At 36.0% G+C, this 22,026-nt stretch overlaps 1 protein-coding gene and 1 pseudogene across 1 annotated transcript in view; both read right to left on the bottom strand.

Annotated features, from left to right (window-relative positions):
- DACH2 (dachshund family transcription factor 2) overlaps positions 1-22,026 on the bottom strand; it is a 648,107-nt gene that overhangs the window by 286,660 nt on the left and 339,421 nt on the right. The gene's annotated exons all lie outside the window — the stretch shown is intronic.
- LOC103006699 (ubiquitin carboxyl-terminal hydrolase 10-like) lies at positions 8,049-10,497 on the bottom strand (annotated as a pseudogene).

Raw genomic sequence — 22,026 nt, 5'->3', positions numbered from 1 at the left:
AACAGTATGGAGGTTCCTTAAAAAATAGAACTACCATATGACCCAGCAATCCCACTACTGGGCATATACCCTGAGAAAACCATAATTCAAAAAGAGTCATGTACCAAAATGTTCATTGCAGCTCTATTTACAATAGCCAGGACATGGAAGCAACCTAAGTGTCCATCATTGGATGAATGGATAAAGAAGATGTGGCACATATATACAATGGAATATTATTCAGCCATAAAAAGAAACGAAATGGAGTTATTTGTAGTGAGGTGGATGCAGTTAGAGTCTGTCATACAGAGTGAAGTAAGTCCAAAAGAGAAAAACAAATACAGTATGCTAACACATATATATAGACTATAAAGAAAAGAAAAAAAAAAGGTCATGAAGAACCTAGTGGCAAGGTGGGAATAAAGACACCGACCTACTAGAGAATGGACTTGAGAATATGTGGAGGGGGAAGGGTAAGATGTGACAAAGTGAGAGAGTGGCATGGACATATATACACTACCAAACGTAAAATAGATAGGCAGTGGGAAGCAACCGCCTAGCACAGAGAGATCAGCTCTGTGCTTTGTGACCACCTAGAGAGGTGGGATAGGAAGTGTGGGAGGGAGATGCAAGAGGGAAGAGATATGGGAACATATGTACATGTATAACTGATTCACTTTGTTATAAAGCAGAAACTAACACACCATTGTAAAGCAATTATACTCCAATAAAGATGTTAAAAAAAAAGACAACCCTCCGAATGGGAGAAAATATTTGCAAATGAAGCAACTGACAAAGGATTAATCTCCAAAATATACAAGCAGCTCATGCAGCTCAATATCAAAAAAAAACCCAACCCAACACAAACATAGGCAGAAGACCTGAATAGACATTTCTCCAAAGAAGATACACATATTGCCAACAAACAGATGAAAGGATGCTTAACATCACTAATCATTAGAGAAATGCAAATCAAAACTACAATGCGGTATCACCTCACACCAATCAGAATTGCTATCATCAAAAAACCTACAAACAGTAAATGCTGGAGTGGGTGTGGAGAAAAGGGAACCCTCTTCCACTCTTGGTGGGAATGTAAATTGATACAGCCACTATGGAGAACAGTATGGAGGTTCCTTAAAAAACTAAAAATAGAACTACCGTTTGACCCAGCAATTCCACTACTGGGCATATACCCTGAGATAACAATAATTCAAAAAGAGACAGGTACCACAGTGTCCATTGCAGCACTGTTTACAATAGCCAGGACATGGAAGCAACCTAAATGTCCATAGACAAATGAATGGATAAAGAAGATGTGGCATATATATACAATGGAATATTACTCAGCCATAAAAAGAAACAAAATTGAGTTATTTGTAGTTAGGTGAATGGACGTAGAAGCTGTCATATAGAGTGAAGTTCGTCAGAAAGAGAGAAATAAATTCAGTATGTTAACACATGTATATATGGAATCCAAAAAAAAAAAACCTTCTGACAAACCTAGGGATAGGACAGAAATAAAGACACAGATGTAGAGAATGCACTTGAGTACACGGGGAGGGCCAAGTGTAAGCTGGGAGGAAGTGAGAGAGTAGCATTGACATATATACACTACCAAATGTAAAATAGATAGCTAGCGGGAAGCAGCTACATAGCTCAGGGAGATCAGCTTTGTGCTTTGTGACCACCTAGAGGGGTGGGATAGGGAGTGTGAGAGGGAGACACAAGAGGGAGGGGATATGGGGATATATATATACATATAGCTGATTCACTCTCTTATACAGCATCAAATAACACAACATTGTAAAGCAATTATACCCCAATAAAGATGTAAAAAGAACACAAAATATGAGTTGGGAGAGTAAAAAATGTATATCTTTTATAATGTGTTTGAATTTAAACACATTATAAATTGGTTAAAGAGTACCAATTTAAAACAAGTGGATGTAATTATGTGTCAACATATATGGACTCCATGGCAACCACAAATCAAGAACACACAATGGATACACAAAAACAAAAATTAATGAACTCAAGCATACCACTAAGGAAAATCATCAAGCCACAAGGAAAGCAACAGAAAGAAGAATTAAACAAGGAAGAGCTACAAAATGAACCCTAATACAAGTAATAAAATGGCAATAAGGCATACCTAACAATAATTACTTTAAATGTCAATGGACTAAATGCATCAATCAAAAGACATAGGGTGGCTGATTGGATAAAAGAAAACACCAGGACCATCTCTATGCTTCCTACAAGAGAATCACTTCAGAAGTAAAGACACACACAGACTGAAAGTGATGGGATGGAAAATTACATTTCATGCAAATGGAAATGACAAGGAAGTGGAGTTAGCAATACTCATTTCAGACAAAATAGACTTTAACCCAAAGAAATATAACAAAAGACAAAGAAGGGCATTATACAATGATAAGGAGATTAGTACAAGAAGAGAATATCACACTCGTTAACACATATGTATCCAATACAGGAGCACATAAATATACAAAGTGAATACCAAGAGACATTAAAGGATAAACTGACAATAGTGCAATAATATTAGGGGACTTTAACATCTCACTTCCATCAATGGACAGATCATCCACACAGAAGATGAATATGGCCACAGTGACCTTAAATGACACTATAGACTAGTTGGACTTAATAGAGAGCTACAGGACATTTCATCCAAACACAGCAGAATACATGTTCTTTTCCAGTAGACATGGACCATTCTCCAGAATAGATCACATGCTAGGCCACAAAACAAGCCTCAACGAATTTAATAGGACAGAAATTATATCAAGCATATTTTCTGAGCACAACAGTATGAAACTGGAAAACACCTGCATAAAGAAAAATGAAAACAAACAAACAAACACATGGATACTGAACAACATGCTAGTAAAAAACCAATGGGTCAATGAAGAAATCAAAAAAGAAATCAGAAAATACCAGGAGACAAATGAAAATGGAAACACAACATTCCTAAATCTCTGGGATGCAGCAAAAGCACTTCTAAGAGGGAAATTTATAGCAATACAGGCTTTCATCAAGAAAGAAGAAAAATCTCAGATAAACAACCTAACCTACCACCTGAAAGAATTAGAAAAATTATGACAAAGAAAGATCAAAGTCAGCAGAAGGAAGGAAATAATCAAGATCATAGAGGAATTAAATAAAATAGAGAGTAAATAATAGAAAAGAGCAATGAAACCAAAAGGCGGTTTTTTGAAAAGATAATCAAAATAGATTAAACCTTTACCCAGGTTCACCAAGAAGAAATGAGAGAGAGAACCCAAATTAACAAAATAAGAAATAAAAGAGGAGAAATAATTAACAATACCACAGAGATGCAAAAAATCATAAGTGAATACTATGAACAGTTATATGCCAGTGAATTGGACAACTTAGAAAAAATGGAAAAATTCTAGAAACATATAACATGCCAAGACTGAATCAAGAAAAAACAGACAATTTGAACAGTCCAATTACTAGTAGTGAAATTGAATTTTTAATAAAAAATACTCCTAGCAAACAAAAGTCATGACCAGACAGCTTCACAGGGGAATTCTACCAAATATAGAAAGGAGAGATAATATCTTTCTCAAATTATTCCAAAAAATTTAAGATGATGAAACACTCCTACATTCATTATACGAAGCTACCATTACCCCGATACTAAAACAAAGGCACTACAATAAAAGAGAACTACAAGCCAATAACTTTGATTAACATAGAGGCAAAAATTCTCAACAAAATATTTGCAAAGTGAATCCAACAGCATATAAAAATGGTCACAAAACATGATCCATGTTGGATTTATTCATGGGACCCAAGGATGTTTCAACGTTCACAAATCAATCGATGTGCTACACCACAGTAACAAAAGGAAGGATAAAAGTCACATTATCATCTCAGGAGATGCAGAAAACGCATTTGACAAAATTCAACATCCATTCATGATAAAAACTCTCATTAAAGTGGGTATACAGGAAACATATCTCAACACGATAAAGGCCATTTATGAAAACTCACAGCTAACATCATTGTCAATGGTGAAAAGCCGAAATCCTTTCCTCCATATTCAGAAACAAGACAAGGTCAGAAGTAGTATTCTCACCACTTCTATTTAACATAGTATTGGAAGTCCTAGCTACAGCAATCAGACAAGAAAAAGAAATAAAAGGCATCCAAATTGGATGTGAAGAAGTAAAACTGTTACTATTTGAAGATGACATTATACTATACATAGAAAACACTGAAGTATCCACCGTAAAACACTAGAATTAATAAATAAATTCAGTAGAGTTGCAGGACACAAGATTAATATACAGAAATCTGTGGCTTTTCTATACACTAATAATGAACTATCAGGAAGAGAGAATGTTAAAAAAATCCCATTTAAAATCACATCTAAAAGAATAAAATATTTATGAATAAACTTTACCAAAGAGGTGAAAGGCCTATACTCTGAAAACTATAAAATACTGATGAAAGAATTTGAAGATGATACAAAGAAATGGAAAGGTATCCTATGCTATTACTTTGGAAGAATTAATATTTTTTAAATGGCCCTACTACCCAAAGCAATCTTTAATGAAGTCCCTGCCAAACTACCCATGATATTTTTCACAGAAATAGAACAAATAATCCTAAATTTCATATGGAACCACAAAAGACCATGAATTACCAAAGTAGTCTTGAGAAAAAGAACAAAGCTGGAGGTATCACCCTCCCTCACTTCGGACTATACTACAAAGCTACAGTAATCAAAACAGCATGGTACTGGCACAAAAATACACACAAAGATCAATGGAACAGAATAGGAAGCCCAGAAACAAACCATGTGCTTATGGTCAATTTATATATGACAAAGGAGCTAAGGAAATAAAATGGAGAAAAGACAGTCTCTTCAACAAGTGGTGCTGAGAAAACTGGACAGCTACATGTAAAACAATGAGATTAGAACATTTACTCACACCAAATAAAAAAATAAACTCAAAATGGATTAAAGACCTAAATGTAAGACCTGAAACTATAAAATTCCTAGAAGAAAACATAGGAGGAACAGTCTTTGACATAAATTGGAGAAATATATTTTTGGATCTGTCCCCTAAGGCAAAAGAAATAAAAGCAAAAATAAACAAAGGAGACCTAGTTAAAATTAAAAGCTTTTAAACAGCAAAGGGAACCATCAACAAAATGAAAAGACAACCTATGGAATAGCAGAAAATATTTACAAATAATATGTCCAACAAGTTTTAATATCCAAAATATATAAACAGTTCATACAATTTAATACATTTTATTATATATGTATTAGTTTTTTTTTCATATTTCTTAAACCAATATTTGTCTCAACAGAAAGTCAGGAAAATTTTCTGTAATATCTAATACTTTCCTCAGATTTCAGGAATGAAAAGTATGCGGTGTATTTATATCCATTGATATGGTTTTCAAAACTACACTGAGAATGCTATCTTTTCATTTTCTCATTAAGGTATACTTTTTAAAAAATTATTTATTGATTATTTATTGGCTGCGTTGGGTCTTCATTGCTGCGTGCAGGCTTTCTCTAGTTGTGGAGAGCAGGGGCTACTCTGTTGCGGTGTGTGGGCTTCTCAGAGCGCAGGCTCAGTAGTTGTGGCAAACGGGCTTAGTTGCTCCATAGCATGTGGGATCTTCCTGGACCAAGGATCTAACCCCTGCCCTCTGCATTGGCGGGCAGATTCTTAACCACTGCACCACCAGGGAAGTCCCTCATTAAGGTATACTTTCATCTATCAATCTATAATTACCATTTTACAAATGTGATTCAAGTAATAAATTACTTTCTTCTTCTAGATGCAGAAAGCTACAATTCCAAACTAGGAAAATGACAATTTTTAAATTGCAAAAAATAAACTTCTTTTAAAATGAGGATAAACTTTTTTTTAAACCAACTTTGTGATTTTTTAATTGATGGACGACAACTTTAGACTCCTAGGTATCACTAGCTGTGTACAATTAGAGATGTAGCATCATAGAGGAGCAGGCAGCAGAATTAAACAGCAGACATAGGGCAATGTCAATCTTCATTATTTTGCCCATTTTTCATTATGTGTACACAGAAGCATGAATGCAATTTGAAATCTTTTAATGGCAGTAAAGTTACAATCACCAATCTATATGGCTAACATCTTAACTCCAATATTTCAGTTGCAATGTGCACATAAACAGCTTCTCATCACACAATTGTTAAAGTGTATTTTTCCTGTTAGGAAACAGCAACTTATTTTTTGTGTTTATTTATCTTTTGAAGTAAAAACTATTTCTTCTCTGATAACAGCTCATTTTTATCATTTATCAAAAAATTAAATGGTGGGGGAGGAAAGTGTGGTGTATTAAAAAATTTACTTTTTAAGGAAAGATAAAATTCATTTCCACAAATTTAAAAGTGTTGTTACTGGTGCAGGATCTATTCTACTGTACAGTTAGATGGAGAATCAGCATTATTTCAGAAATATGGTTTTTTAATGTATTTTCTTTTTCTGTAACATCTTTATTGCAGTATAATTGCTTTACAATGGTGTGTTAATTTCTGCTTTATAACAAAGTGAATCAGTTATACGTATACATATGTTCCCATATCTCTTCCCTCTTGCATCTCCCTCCCTCCCACACACCCTATCCCACCCCTCTAGGTGGTCATAAAGCACCAAGCTGATCTCCCTGTGCTATGCAGCTGCTTCCCACTAGCTATCTATTTTACATTTGGAAGTGTATATATGCAAATGCTTCTCTCTCACTTCTTCCCAGCTTACCCTTCCTCCTCCCCATGTCCTCAAATCCATTTGCTACGTGTGCATCTTTATTCCTGTCCCGCCCCTAGGTTCATCAAAACCTTTTTTTTTTTTTAGACTCCATATATATGTGTTAGCATACAGTATTTGTTTTTCTCTTTCTGACTTACTTCACTCCGTATGACAGATTCTAGGTCCACCCACCTCGTTACAAATAACTCAGTTTTGTTTCTTTTTATGGCTGAGTAATATCCCATTGTATATATGTGCCACATCTTCTTTATTCATTCATCTGTCAATGGACACTTAGGTTGCTTCCATGTTCTGGCTATTGTAAATAGTGCTGCAATGAACACTGTGGTACATGTCTCTTTTTGAATTATGGTTTTCTCAGGGTATATGCCCAGGAGTGGGATTGCTGGGTCATATGGTAGTTCTATTTTTAGTTTTTTAAGAACCTCCATACTGTTCTCCATAGTGGTTGTATCAATTTACATTCCCACCAACAGTGCAAGAGGGTTCCCTTTTCTCCACACCCTCTCCAGCATTTATTGTTTGTAGATTTTTAATGATGGCCATTCTGACCACTGTGAGGTGATACCTCTTTGTGGTTTTGATTTGCATTTCTCTGATGATTAGTGATGTTGAGCATCCTTTCATATGTGAACTCAAAATGGATTAAAGACCTAAATGTACGGCCAGGCCCTGTAAAACTCTTAGAGGAAAACATAGGCAGAACACTCTATGACATAAATCACAGCCAGATCCTTTTTGACCCACCTCCTAGAGAAATGGAAATAAAAACAAAAATAAACAAATTGAACCTAATGAAACTTAAAAGCTTTTGCACAGCAAAGGAAACCATAAACAAGACGAAAAGACAACCCTCAGAATGGGAAAAAAATATTTGCAAACGAAGCAACTGACAAGGATTAATCTCCAAAATATACAAGCAGCTCATGTAGCTTAATATCAAAAACACAAACAACCCAATCCAAAAATGGGTGGAAGACCTAAATAGACATTTCTCCAAAGAAGATATACAGATTGTGTATTTTCTTAAGTCAAGTGACAATTGGTTTCAAGCAAATGATTTTGATTTGGAAATTAGAAGTCAACATAAACTATGTTGTGCACAAACTCCAAGGCGTCTCCTTTCATTCTAGCCCATTTTTGCAACAGGGAGAAAGAGTTTCTCTCTAAAGAGTCACTAAAGATAGGAGGGAAGTCGGTGAGCCTTGGTGCTCAACAAGCAGCGTTAGGCACAGACAGCGACAGCTACAGCAGGTCCACATGGCAGTAATACAAGAAGTAGGCTGTGCACTCAGTAATGGGCTTCACCACTTGGTGTTGGTTAATCACCTTGACCATCTGGTCGTTGATGCACAGCTAGCCATTCAGACCAGTCTGGAAGACATCCATGTTGTGGTGGCCACCAGTGTTGCTGCTGCTGTGGTGGTAGACCACTGCAAATAGCCTATAGGCTCTGTGATATTTAAAATTCTTAATTTTTAACCCCTGGGGAAAGCAGTTCTTTATTAATTTCCAAGTCCACAGGATATCCAATATTTTTTATAAGCTTCTGACTTCCATCAGTCTTCTCGTAAACAAACCATTTCAGGTGCAACACAAGAAAAAGAGGGAGTTTTTCCAGAGTAACTCTTCAACTGATCTCAACCTCTTGTTTGATTTTGGTGGTGTAACCCTGGGCAGATTATCTTGTCACCAAGCTTTCCAACGCATCCTAGATGGTGCATATCTTGTCTGACTGGATATCCAGCTGCAACATGAAGAATGGCTGCAGGGTGGCAGACTCTTCTGAACTCTGCTGGTAAACCACAGACCTGATGTGTCCACCAAAAATACCAGTGATTGGGGTCTGGACAAAATCCGCCTGGTGAATGACCAAGGTCTTATTTCAGGGGCCAACATGCTCCCATTAGTCCTCACTTCCTTTGCCTGGTTCTTCCTGCTCGTCTTTGTTCACTGAGTGGCTTTTGGGTCCATTGGAAATAGTAAGTTTTTCATTATTTGCTGAGAGAAGTTTCTTTAGGTTCAGCATTTCCTCCTAAAGTCCATTTAGAATGAAGCCTAAGTACTCCTCAGCATCTTTTTGGTGACCCTTTTCAGAAAGGTTCGACTTGATAACTGTCAGGAGTCTATAAGTATACGTTGGTTCAAAGGCAGCTCCAGGGCGGATATCCCTCATGATCCCCAAGAGCTTGTCTGGGTTTTGGAGGTACTGGCATATTAGTAAACTTATTCATTAGCCGAACAAAGCTATCTATCATGGGTGTGGATATACAAGGCCTCTGCACTTTTGAATACAGAGGAATGAACTTCATCAGGTGATACATTAGAGGGCAAGCAACCAATGCCTGCAGTGTAGCATTAATGTAGCCCCAGTTTCCTTTATTGATCAGACCGCGGGGTTGCAATGACACTGGTTTATGAATCAAGGTTACGTTCTCCAGTAACTCTGCAATCTTTATGGCTACAGGATCCTCTGAAACTGGAACCAGCCCTTCCTTGACTTCAACCTGCTTTTCAGAGACCAGGGTAGAAGTGGCGGGAGGGGAATACTTAGTTTCCATGGAAACCACAGACGAGGAGGGAGAGGGGAGGGGAGGGGGTAGGAGGAAGAGGGCTTAGAATCCTGAAAAAGACTGGTCCAGGACTTTGCAGGCCAACTGGTGGGAGCAGGGCCTACCACAGAGGCCCGGGCATCTGCAGGAGGGGAGGTTCTCTTACCTTTCGCAGGGTCCGTGTCCGAGCTTGCACAGTGTGCAACTCCACCCTGTTGGCAGCTGTGCCCTCAACCAAGGATTCAAGTATTTGTCCGTTGGCACCTCCAAGGTTCTCAGTAGTATCAGTCTCAACCTAAGGCTGAGCCACAGCTGTCCTCAAAAGGGTGTCCCTGGCAGCCTCTGCGGGGAGGCAAGATTGTTCAAGGTCAGCCCCATGGCAGGCAGCCCTCAGGCTGCCCCTGCAGTCCTGGCCCCGCTGATGAAGGCTCTGGGAGAGAACCATTAGGCACAACATCACTGCCGAAGTCCGTGGCATCCTGGGGGCTGCCACAAGTTCTGGGTGTCCCCGACAGGGGCACATCACCCATCAACTTTGCATCCTCTGCACCTACACTGTTCTGGACTCTGGGATTGACATGGCCATTGACCAGGGCTTCTGTGGAAGTACTACACTCGCTGCCATCTTTCAAGTAACTCTACCCAGGTGGACTTTTTTTGTTTTTCCTTTTGTTTTCTTTTTACGCTCCCTTTGTCCAAGACCACCCAAGATGCCATCATTTTCCAAAACTTCCACCTCCACGTTAGTGCTGCCATCCAGAGCAAGGGCAGAGCCTGGGTACTGGTAGTCGGTGGAGCTACAGTTCACTTCTCTATCTATGTAATCAGGAATCTTTTGGGAAGTTGTGCAAATAAGGATAAATTCAGGGGCCTAAGGATTCAATGTGCTTGAAATACTGTATGTAGTTGGGAGTTCTCGGCAAAGTGTCAGTGGGTTCAGTTACTTCATTAACACCAAATTCAATTCTCTAATAGTCTTCTCCATTAGGTAGTTCATCAGCAGCTTGTGCACCAGGCAGAACTGCTCCACCACATAGATGATGCTCAACCGAAGAGCAAGGAGTCACAAAGAACTGATGGAACTCATCAGGGCTAAAATCTCCAAAAATATACTGTGGGTTGCGGAGGGCCATGGCGGCCTGTTTCAATGAGCCTTGGTGCTCAACTGACTCCTCATGCTGCTTCCCTTCTAAATCAAATTTTGATTTGTATATATTCTCACTAAATTGTTATACAACAAAAGAAACATTTACATGCAATAAGTGTTTTTGGAATAAATGAAGAGGAGGAAGAGGATGGAAAAACATTAAAGCAAGACAAGTGGAAATCAAGGATGTTCACAAGAGAGTAGAGTTCTATAATTTTATAGACACAAAAGAACTAAGGTACATTTTATTCCACCCATTCATTTTGAAATAAGCACCGAGTCTCTAGATGTTAACATTTCCCTTTTTTCAATGCATCCTCTATATTAAATACTTGTTCAAAAGACAAAAATATAATTCTGTCCTTGAGACTGAAAAACAACAACAGCAGCAGCAGCAGCAGCAGCAGCAGCACACTCTCCCAAGAAAATAAGCTCTCTTCCATTTGAAAGAACTTAATATTATGATCCTCAATAATGAAAGGAGTCTGCATTGTATATTGCAGTAAAAATAACAAATCTATAATGAAGATCTTCAACCAGAAATCATGGAAACTGGACAGTTTACTGTCTGCTCTTATTTTTTTTTTTAGTCAGGATTTTTATTTTAATTGAGAAAGGAAGTCCGTATGCCTGGGTTTCTATTGGCCTCAATCATAATTTCCAACTGTATCTATTCACAGATGACTACATATTGTCCTCTATCTGAACAGAAGGAAAAGATGTCTGCTGTCCCTTGACAGACTATTCATTACAGTGAAAAGTAAATAAGAACTATTTCATCTTCAGAGTATTTTTCTATAACATTAAAATCGAAACAATATTAAAGTCACATTACAGATCTTTATTACATTAAAGACCTGTAATAGAAGATATACAGTAATACATTTTTGCTTTACTCTAATGCAGTAATAATGGTGTCAAGTTAAATAAAAATATTTACTAAAATAAACATTTGAGTTACAAACTTAAGAGTTTGCAAACATTACTAGAAGCAAATGAAATAAATTTCAAGGTCTTAAATTGTGAAGGAAAGGCTGTGAGTTTAATTGTACTCCATAGTAGTATGAATTTCCTCTTTCCCTTAGGACTGTAAGGGGAAATCAGTAAATTGATGGGTAATCCAAATCAAAGTTCATCAAAACTCAGGGCCTTTGTTACATGTACAGCAAGGACTACTAAAATCATATACCATAATTTACCTGTGTGATTAGTGGTACAGAAATGGTGTACCTTGCCATACAGGGAAAGGCTAAAATACATGCTGTAACAAAGTTGGTGGTGCTTCTAGGTAAAACAGGTAAACACATATCACCCTTTCTCTCTCACACAACACAATGATACCTAGAAATAATGCATGATGTAGCTCTTTGAGAATTCTGAATAGTATATTAGCAGGAGGATAGACTAAGAACATTAGAATTCAAAGTACTACTGATCTGGTGGTAGGTTTGCACAATTTCCCCTCCAGTATCTTCTACCTTGAACTCAACATAGCCTGAAACATATAAATGGGCACTGGTGCAGACAGAGGGAAATAGGAGAAGCCCTCTGCTTCTGGCTTAAGGAGCAGGAAAGGGAACTCCTACCATTCAGAGATAATGGAAATACTTGATATTTTGCTTTTGTTTTTTGTTTCTTTGTTTTCCTTTCTCCAGTCCCTCATGTCCTAGTTCTCAATCTGTAGTGTGGAAACAAGAGTACAGGAAGTTCCCCTTCTGATCAGAGGAGATCTGGTACCAAGAACATGGGGCCAAGGCCATTGATATTTTTTATTTCTGACTCCCCACCACTTGAAAATGAACACAGGCACAGGAATGGAAGTACACAATATAGTGAAGTAACCAAGTCTCAAATATCTGTCCAAAGGTCTGAAAAGAGGAGACCCAAAGAACTTGAAATCACAGGAGAAATCAAGAAGAGGGAGGCACTCAAGACACTGAGCCTATAAAATAGTTTATGAAATCCTGGTATCAATTCTGAACTGTGTGTGTATGGGGATCTGATCTTATTCTGCATACCAAAGACTTTGAGAAATAAACTAAATGAAACCACTGCCAAGCACCAGAATGTCCTAGGTAATGCACACAGATGATAGATTTGAAAATCACTGCACAGACTTTTAACAACAATTACATTGAAAGCACAGCACACACAGTGTGGATGAGAAGCTGTGGCCTGAACATAAAAAGGTGGTTTCCTTGATAAAACAAAATGTCAATATTCTACACAGGCAACATTCTGCATAGGCTTTAAATAAGTCCTAAAATCTAACATAATATTCAAAATATATAGAATAAAATACGAAGTTATTAGATACACAAGAACCAGGAAAGACTGAGCTTGCATGGAAGAAATAATCAATAAGAGATGAATTCTAGAACAGTGATGTTAGGAGCTCTGCAGAACTGCTCCCAGGGGGAAAACATAATTGGTAAGAATTATTTGAAACCAAAACTTTTAAGTCTGCAGAAATAGTCCCAATTAAATACAGCAAAAGAAGAAACATTTATCCCCCCAAAAATGTACAAAATCCCAATAAGAACAGCAAGAGTCAGTGACACTTGAGCCAGGAAACCCTCTCTCCCTCCCCTCTGCTTCAATTCAGCAGGACAGGAGCTCCACTATGAGCAGGTGTGACCAAAAACACAGGGTCGTCTCTTCCCCCAGATCCCAGTTAAGGGCTATGATATCTCTGAGGATGGAAAGACATTTCTCATCCTCCTCAGTTCCATGTTGCAAAAGCTCTATTACATTCTGAGTGTTCTAGGTCTCTCTTCCTCCACCTAGCCACAATTTACAAGGCAGAAGTTCTAACAAGGTGCAGCAGAACAGAAACAGCGCAGCCCAGATCACTTTTGTCCCAGCTCATTCAAAGGATGAAGGTTCTATCTTGGGAAAGGCAAGCCAAGAAGAGCAGAAGCTACTGCCATGTGAAGCAGGGGTGTCATTCTGAGAGAAGTGAGCCACCTCCCTGTCTCCAAATCCAGAGAAATGGTGCACAATTGTTTACTGGAGAGACAGAGTGGGCCATAATAACAGAAAACTAAGAAGCTCCTCCCAAGGGAACTGACTTTATTTGGAAGAGTTTTGGAAAGTTCAAACTTCACGGTGCTGTTGAATATAATGGATATTTTAGATGTAAGCAATAAAGAGGAGGCTAATAACTCCATGAGAACAACCAGTTAAACCACAGGCCAGCTAGCTGACCAGAGAAAACCAGGGAAAGAAACAATTAAGAAGATCCCTCCTGGGGTCAGAACAAACCTTAAAGAATAGCCAGTAAAATCAACCCCTGAAAAGTGGCCAGAATATAATTGGGTGAGACTATATGTAGTATTTATACCCCCAATGCATTGTCAAAAATAAGAGAAAAATCAGCTGGTTATGACTCAGGGCTAAGGGTTGGGTGAGGTATCAACAGAGGCAAACAGCTTGACAGAGATATCAGAGAAAGTGACAGTCAAAGAGAACCATGCTAAAACCTTGTTATCCCATAGTGACTGTATTTATGCTAAAGGCTGTGCCCCCTGAGGAGGGATAAAATAGACATTTTAAAAATGTTACTAGTAATAGAGAGGGACATTTTATAATAATAATGGTCAATAAATCACAAAGATGTAATGATTATAGATATATGTGCACCTACAAACAGAGCTACAAAATGCATAGTGCAAAGCCTGAAATAATAAATGTAAAAATAGATAATTCAGATCATAGTTGGAGACTTCAGTAATCCACTTACAATAACAGATAGAACAACTAGGTAGTAGGTCAACAAGGAAATACAAGATTTGAACAATACTACAAAGCAAGTAGACCTAAATGACATCTATAGAATACTACACCCAAAACCAGCAGAAAATATTCTCCTCAAGTACATAGAACATTCTCCAGGATAGACTATATGCTAGGCAGTAAAACAAACATCAGTAAATTTAAAAGAATTGAAAACATGCAAGTTTTATTTTCTGAACACAGTAGAATTAAATTAGAAATTAATAAAATGAAGGGGACTTCCCTGATGGTGCATTGGTTAAGAATCTGCCTGCCAATACAGGGGACACAGGTTCGAGCCCTGGTCCGGGAAGATCCCACATGCCACGGAGCAACTAAGCCCATGTGTCACAACTACTGAGCCCGTGTGACACAACTACTGAAGCCCATGCATCTAGAGCCCATGCTCCACAACAAGAGAAGCCACCACAGTGAGAAGTCCACACACTGCAACGTAGAGTAGCCCCCGCTTGCTGCAGCTAGAGAAAGCCCGTGTCCAGCAACGAAAACCCAACACAGCCAAAAAAAAAAAAAAAAGAAAAAAGAAAGAAAGAAAGAAAGAAAGAAATTTTAAAAATAAATAAATTAAATAAATAAATAAAATAAAATGAAGAAGTTTGGGGAATTCACAAATATGAGGTAACTAAAAAATATGCTCCTAAATTACCAATGGTTGAAACACAAGATCACAAGGGAAATTAGAAAGTAGTTTGAGATGAATGAAATGAAGACACAACATACCAAAACTTATTGAATGTAGCTAAAAAAGTGTTTAAAGGGAAATTTGTAGATGTAAATGGCTATATTAAATATGAAGATGGAAATACACCCCATGTTCATGGATTAGAAGACTTAATATTGTTAAGATGGCAATACACCCCAAAGCAATCTATAGATTCAATGCAACCCCTATCAATATGCCAACAGCTCTTTTTTTTTCTACAGAAATGGAAAATACAATCTTAAAATTCATATGGAATTGCAAAGAGCTCCAAATAGAAAAAAAAATCTTGAAAAACAATAACAAAGTTGAAGAACTCAAACTTACCAATTTCAAAACTTACTACAGCATTGTAGTAATCAAGACAGTGTGGTACTTCCTTAAGGATAAATATCTCGATCAATGGAATAGAATTGAGAATCCAGAAATAACCCACACATCTGTGATCACAAGGGTGAAGAGACCATTCAGTGGGGAAAGAATAGTCTGTTCAACAAATGATGCTAGTACAACAGGAGCTAACTCTAAAACTTTTAGAAGAAATTATAAAGGTAAACCTTGATGATCTTGGATTTGGCAACAGTTTCATAGATATGACACTGAAAGCACAAGGAACAAAAGGAAAAACTAGGTAAATTGGAATTTACTAAGTTAAACATTTTTGTGCATCAAACACTATCAAAACAGTGAAAATACAACCCACTGAACAGGAGAAAATATTTACAAATCATATATCTGATATGATTCTAGTATCCAGAATATGTAAATATTCTTACAACCAAAAAACAGACAAACAATTAAATAATGGGCAAAGGAGCTGAGTAGACATTTCTCCAAAGAAGATATACTAACAGCCAAATAGGACATGAAAAGATACTCAGTGTCATTAGTCATTAGTGAAATGCAACTCAAAACCACAAAGAGATACCACTACACACCCATGAGGATGACCATATGGAAAAAAAAAATAAGTAAGTATTGGGGAGGATGTGGAGAAATTAGAACACATATACATTGCTGGTAGGATTGTAAGATGGTGCAATCACTGTGGAAAACAGTTTGGTGGTTCTTGGAAAAGTTAAACATAGAATTACCATCTGAGTGAGGAATTCCACTCCTAGGTCTAGACCATAATTGAAAACAGGTCTTAAAGCAAAAACCTGTACACTAATGTTCATAGCAGCACTATTCACAGTAGTGAAAAGATGGAAATAACCCAAATGTCCATCAACTGATAAATGGATAAACATAATGTGGTATATCTATAAAAATAATAAAAAATAGAAAATAATAGACATAGAAAATAATAAATATTGATACATGCTACACCATAGATGAACCTTGAAAACATTATGCTAGTGAAAGAAGCCAGATGCAAACGGCCACATATTGTATGATTCTTTTCACATAAAATATCCAGTACAGGCAAATCCACAGAGAAATAAAGCAGAATAGTGGCTGCCAGGGGCTGGGAGAGGGAGTATGAAAAGTGACTGCTTAATGGGTAAGGTATCACTTTGGGATGATGAAAAAATTCTGGAGCAACATAGTGATTGTACAATGCTGTGGCTGTACATAATGTTCCTGAATTGTACACTTTATAATGGTTAAAATGGTAAAATTTTTTTGCCTTTAAAAAATCATTTTCATTTACTTGGATCCCTCAAAAGCTTTAACTAAAATGTTCATTTTGTTAACCCAATGTAGACCCAGCCCTACATCCAAAAAATCACCAAATTAGAAAAGAATGGCTAGATCCCATGATTGAGCATAAACACTGCAATGGTATTAACCCAAGTTTTTAGTAGGCTTTTTCTCGCCTTCATACACTAATTTTCTACTTCTGTGTTTATAGTATTATGGTAAGTGTGTTGTTTTTTGTAATCTTAACTTGTACTTAGCAGTAGATATATATAAATTATAAATTCAAATAAAAATAGAAAAGTTGAATCTTTGAGGTAGAGAATAAAAGGGAACATGGACAGTTCCTCCTTCTAAACTTTATGTTATGTGTATTTTTCCACAGAAAAAATCTCAAAACAACAACCTAACCTTCTACCTTATGAAACCAGAAATAAAAGAAGAGAAAACTCAACCCAAAGCGAGTAGAAGAAAGAAAATGGTAAAGTTTATAGGGGAAATAAGTGAAATAGAGAATAGAAATCAATAAATAAAATCAAGGAAACCAGAAGTTGTTTCTTTGAAAGATCAACAAAATTGACAAACTGTTAGATAGACAGACAAAAAGAGAGAGAAGATTCAATTGACTTAAATCAGAAATAAAAAAGAAGGCATTACTAAAGACCTTACAGAAATAAAAAATATTATAAGCCTAGGTGGAATGGACAAAATCCTAGAAACAGAAACAAACTATCAAAATTGACTCAAGAAGAAATAGAAAATGTGAATAGATCTATCACAAGAAAAAAGATGAAATAAACTTCCCACAAAGAAAAGCCCTAAACCCAATAGTGACCATGGAGAATTCTACCAAGCTTTTAAAAAAGAATTAACACAATCCTTCACAAACCCTTTACAGAAATAGAAGAGGAGGGAACAATTCCCAGCTCTTCATCTGAGGAAAGTTTTATCCTGATTTAAGTAAATTGAATGCCAAAATCAAAGATATCACAAGAAAAGAAAATTATAAAACAATTTATCCTATGAATCTAGATGCAAAAATCCTCAATGAAATACTAGCAAACCAAATTCAGCAACATATAAAAAGCAGTATACACCATGGCCAATTGAGATTTATCTGAGGAATTCAAGAATGGCTTAACATAGAAAATCAATTAATGTAATATACCATATTAATAGAATAAAGGGTCCAAACCATATTATCATAGTAATAGAAGCAAAAAAATTTGACAAAATACAACACTCTTTCTTAGTAAAAAAAAACACCCCACAACTGGGAATAAAGGGAACTTAACCTGGTAAAGGGCATATACAAAATCTCACAGAACATCATAGTTAATGCTTTGCCCCTAAGATCATGAAAAATAAAAGGGTGCCTGCTATTGCCACCTCTGTTGAAAAGTGTACTGGAGGTTCAAGCTATAGGAATTAGTGAAGTAAATAAAATAAAAAGCTATGAGATTGGAAAGGAAGATATAAAACTATCTCTACTTGTGTATCACATGATATTATATACAGAAACTCTTAAGGAATTCAATTTTAAAAGCTATTGAATTAATAAAGTAGATCAACAAGGTTGTACAATACAAAATCATTATATAAAATAATTTTATTTCTATAAACACCTAAAAGTAACACAATGAAATTGAAATGACTATTAATTTACAATAATATCAAAAGAAATACAATATTAGGAATAAATTTAACAAAAGAAGTGAAAAATGAATACTCTGAAAACTAAAACACAACTCATTAATTAAAAGGCAAATAGCCCAATTAAAAACTGGGCAAAAGGAACTGAATCAACCCTTCTCTAATGAATTATATACAAATAGCCAATAAACACATGAAAACATGTTTAGTATCAGTATCCATCAGGGGAATGCAAGTTAAAACCATAATAAAAGATGTTGAATATACAGACTGACAGCTTACTAGAACAGAGGCCTAGAAAAAGAATTTTACTATTAGAGCCAATACCAAGGTAGAAAACTTAAACTGTAATTGACAAATTGCCAAAGGCTCAAAGTAGACAAGCTTGAGAGTTAAAAATGCCAGGGAGGGCCAGTCTTAGAGGGTCCCCCACACTTTTAGGTGTTTTACCTCCAGGAGACCTACCAGCTCCTCAGAGTGAAGATCAGAGAAAAATCCCCTAGTACTTTTGGCAGAAAGAGGGGGAATGTAGCCATTTTTAAATACACCCAGAGCATTCTGTTCTTCTAATAAAAAATGCCCTCAGGGAGACTATATTACCAGATCCCAACTGACTGGAGTTTTACCGGAAACTAACTGACCTGGAGAAGAGAAAAACCTAACTCCAGATACCTCTGAAAAATCTCCATGTCTAGACAATATTTAAAAAGTAGTCTCTAGGGAAACCCAAGGTCCACAGGAGACAAAAACAAGGAAAATAGAGACAATTTTAGCTTCTTACACCTACAGAGATAGCAAACATTAAACACAGGCTAGCAACCACCCAGATAAAAATAAAACCTCACACTAAAAGGCCTATTTATCTAAATTCCTTCATCCAGTACATCTTGTCCAGCTTGCAACAAAACATCACAAGACACAATAAAAGACAAAACAAAAACAAAAACAAACAAAAAAAACAGTTTAAACAGACAGAGCAAACATCAGAACCAGACTCAGATATGGCAGAGATTTAATAATTATCAGACTGAGAATTAAAAATAACCATGATTCATATGCTAAGGATACTAATAGACAAAGTAGACAACATGCAAGAAAAGGTGAATTGATGTAGGCAAAGAGATGGGAACTCAAGAAATATGCAAAATGAAATGCTAGAAAGTTTTTAAAAACTGTAACAAAAAATGATGAATGTCTTTGATATGATCATCTATAGACTGGAAACAAAGAAAGAATAAGTGAGCATGAAGAAAGGTCAATATGAACTTTGAAAACTTAAAATCAAAGAGAAAAAAGAATGAAGATGATGGAACAAAATGTCAAAGAACTGTGGGAAAACTACAAACGTTGTAACATATGTTTCATGGAAATATCAGAAAGAGAAGAAAGAAAGAGAAGACATATTTGAAGTAATAATGAAATTATTATTGTAGACACCAAATTATAGATCCAGGGAGCTCAGAAAACAAGAAGCACTATATACACACACACACACACACACACACACACACACACACACACAGAGTTGACCCTTGAAGAACATGGGTTTGAACTGCACAGGTACACTTATATGTGGACTTTTTTCAATAAATACTGCAGTACTACATGATCTGCTGTTGGTTGAATCCATGGATGCAGAAACAGGGATACAGAAAGCTGACTATAAAGTTGTATCCATATTTTCAACTGTGTGTGGGGAGTCATACCCATAACCCCCACGTTGTTCAAGGGTCAACTGTATGTATAACTATAACTAGGCATATCATATTCAAACTAGAGAAAATCAAAAACAAAGAGAAAATCATAAATTAAAGAGGTAGGGGGATAAAACCATACTTATAGAGGAGCAAGTACAAGAGTTATGTAGGTTTTTTCTCCAAAAAACAGCAAGCAAGAAGACAGTGAAGTGTAATTTTTAAAGTGTTGAAAGAAAAGAAAAACACCAACCAATAATTTTTACTCCATGGCATTATCCTTCAAAAGTAAAGGAGAAATAAAGATTTGTTAGACAAACAAAAATTGAGGGGATTTTTTACTAGTAGACTAGCCATGCAAAAAATGTTAAAAGAAGTTCTTCAGAAAGAAGGAGAATGATATACATCTAATATCTGGAACTATATAAAGAAAGGAAGAGCATTAGACAAGGAATAAATGAAGTTAAAATGAAATCTTTTATTTTCTTCATTTTTAATTGATTTAGCAGTTAGCAGTATGTTCAAAATAGTAATACCAATGATGCACTTGGCAACTTATAACATAAGGATAGGCAAAAATGAATGATGGCAATATTGTAAGGGAGAGAAGAGAGGAATTGGGAATATTCTGTTATAAGGTAATTGCACTAACTGTAAAATTTTGGATGTAGTATTATTTGAGAATGGACTTGGATTAGTCATAAATGTATATTGCAAACTCTAGGGCAACCACAAAAAACAGCAAAATAGGAATATAATTGGAATGCTAAAAGAGAAGATAAAATGGATTCATGTACAATGCTCAGTTAAAATCAGAGGCAGAAAAAGAGTAGGAATCAAAAGCAGACACAAAAAACAAGGACAATGAATAGAAAAAAGCTACAAAAAATGAAAAAAGCTACAAATACAACAGGTATTAATCCAACTATATCAATAATCACTTTAAATGTCAATGGTCTAAATATACCAATTAAAAGGCAGAGACTATCAGAGTGTATTAAAAACGCCTAATTATATGTTATTCATAAGAAACCAACTTTAAATATAAAGACACAGATAGATTTAAAATAAAGGAATGGAAAAAGACATATCACGCTAATACCAATCAAAAGAAAGCCAAAGTTGTTTTCCTAATTTCAGACAAAACAGACTTCAGAGCAAGGAAAATTCTTAGGAATAAAGAAGGCACTGCATGATGATAAAGGGGTCAATTCTCCAAGAAAGTCTTAATTCTTAAGGTGAATGTGCCTAACAACAAAGCATCAACATACATGAGGCAAAAGCTAATAGAACTTCAAGTAGAAAAAAACTAATCCACTCTTATAGTTGGAGACTTCAACACCCATCTATCAGTAATTGACAGATCCAGCAGGCAGAAAATCAGTAAGGACAGAGTTGAACTGAATAGCACCATTAATCAACTAGATCTAGTTTACATTTACAAATTCTTCATCCAACAACAGAAGAATACACATTCTTCTCAAACTACTTTGAACATTCTCCAAGACTGACCACATTCTGGTCCATAAAACATGCTGTTACAAATTTAAAGGACTAAAAATCATACAAAGTATGCTCTCAGATCCCAATGAAAATACACTAGAAATTAATAATAGAAAGATACTTGGAAAGCAGCAGCATATAGACATTAAATAGCATACTTTTACATAACACGTGGATCAAAAAGAATTTCAAGATAAATTTACAGTATTTTGAACTGAATGAAAATGAAAATACAATTTATCAAAATATGTGGAGTGTGATGACTGCAGGACTTAGAGGGAAATCTATGAAATTGCATTAGTATATTACAAAAGAAAAAGACATAAAATGAATTATTCAAGCTTTCATCTTAGGAAACTACAAAAAGGAAAATCAAATTAAATCCAAAGAAAGCAGAAGAAAAGTAATAATAAAATTACAGCAAAAATCATTGAAATTGAAAACAGAAAATCAATGAAACCAAAACCCGATTATTGGAAAAGGTCTTTTAAATTTATAAAACTTCTAACGTGCCTAACTAAGAAAAAAGTGAGAGAAT

Source organism: Balaenoptera acutorostrata, chromosome X (genome assembly GCF_949987535.1).
Source record: "Balaenoptera acutorostrata chromosome X, mBalAcu1.1, whole genome shotgun sequence".
In the NCBI taxonomy this organism is placed as follows: domain Eukaryota; kingdom Metazoa; phylum Chordata; class Mammalia; order Artiodactyla; family Balaenopteridae; genus Balaenoptera; species Balaenoptera acutorostrata.
The sequence above is the reverse complement of the archived record's forward strand: the minus strand, read 5'-3'. Positions and strand labels throughout refer to the sequence as shown.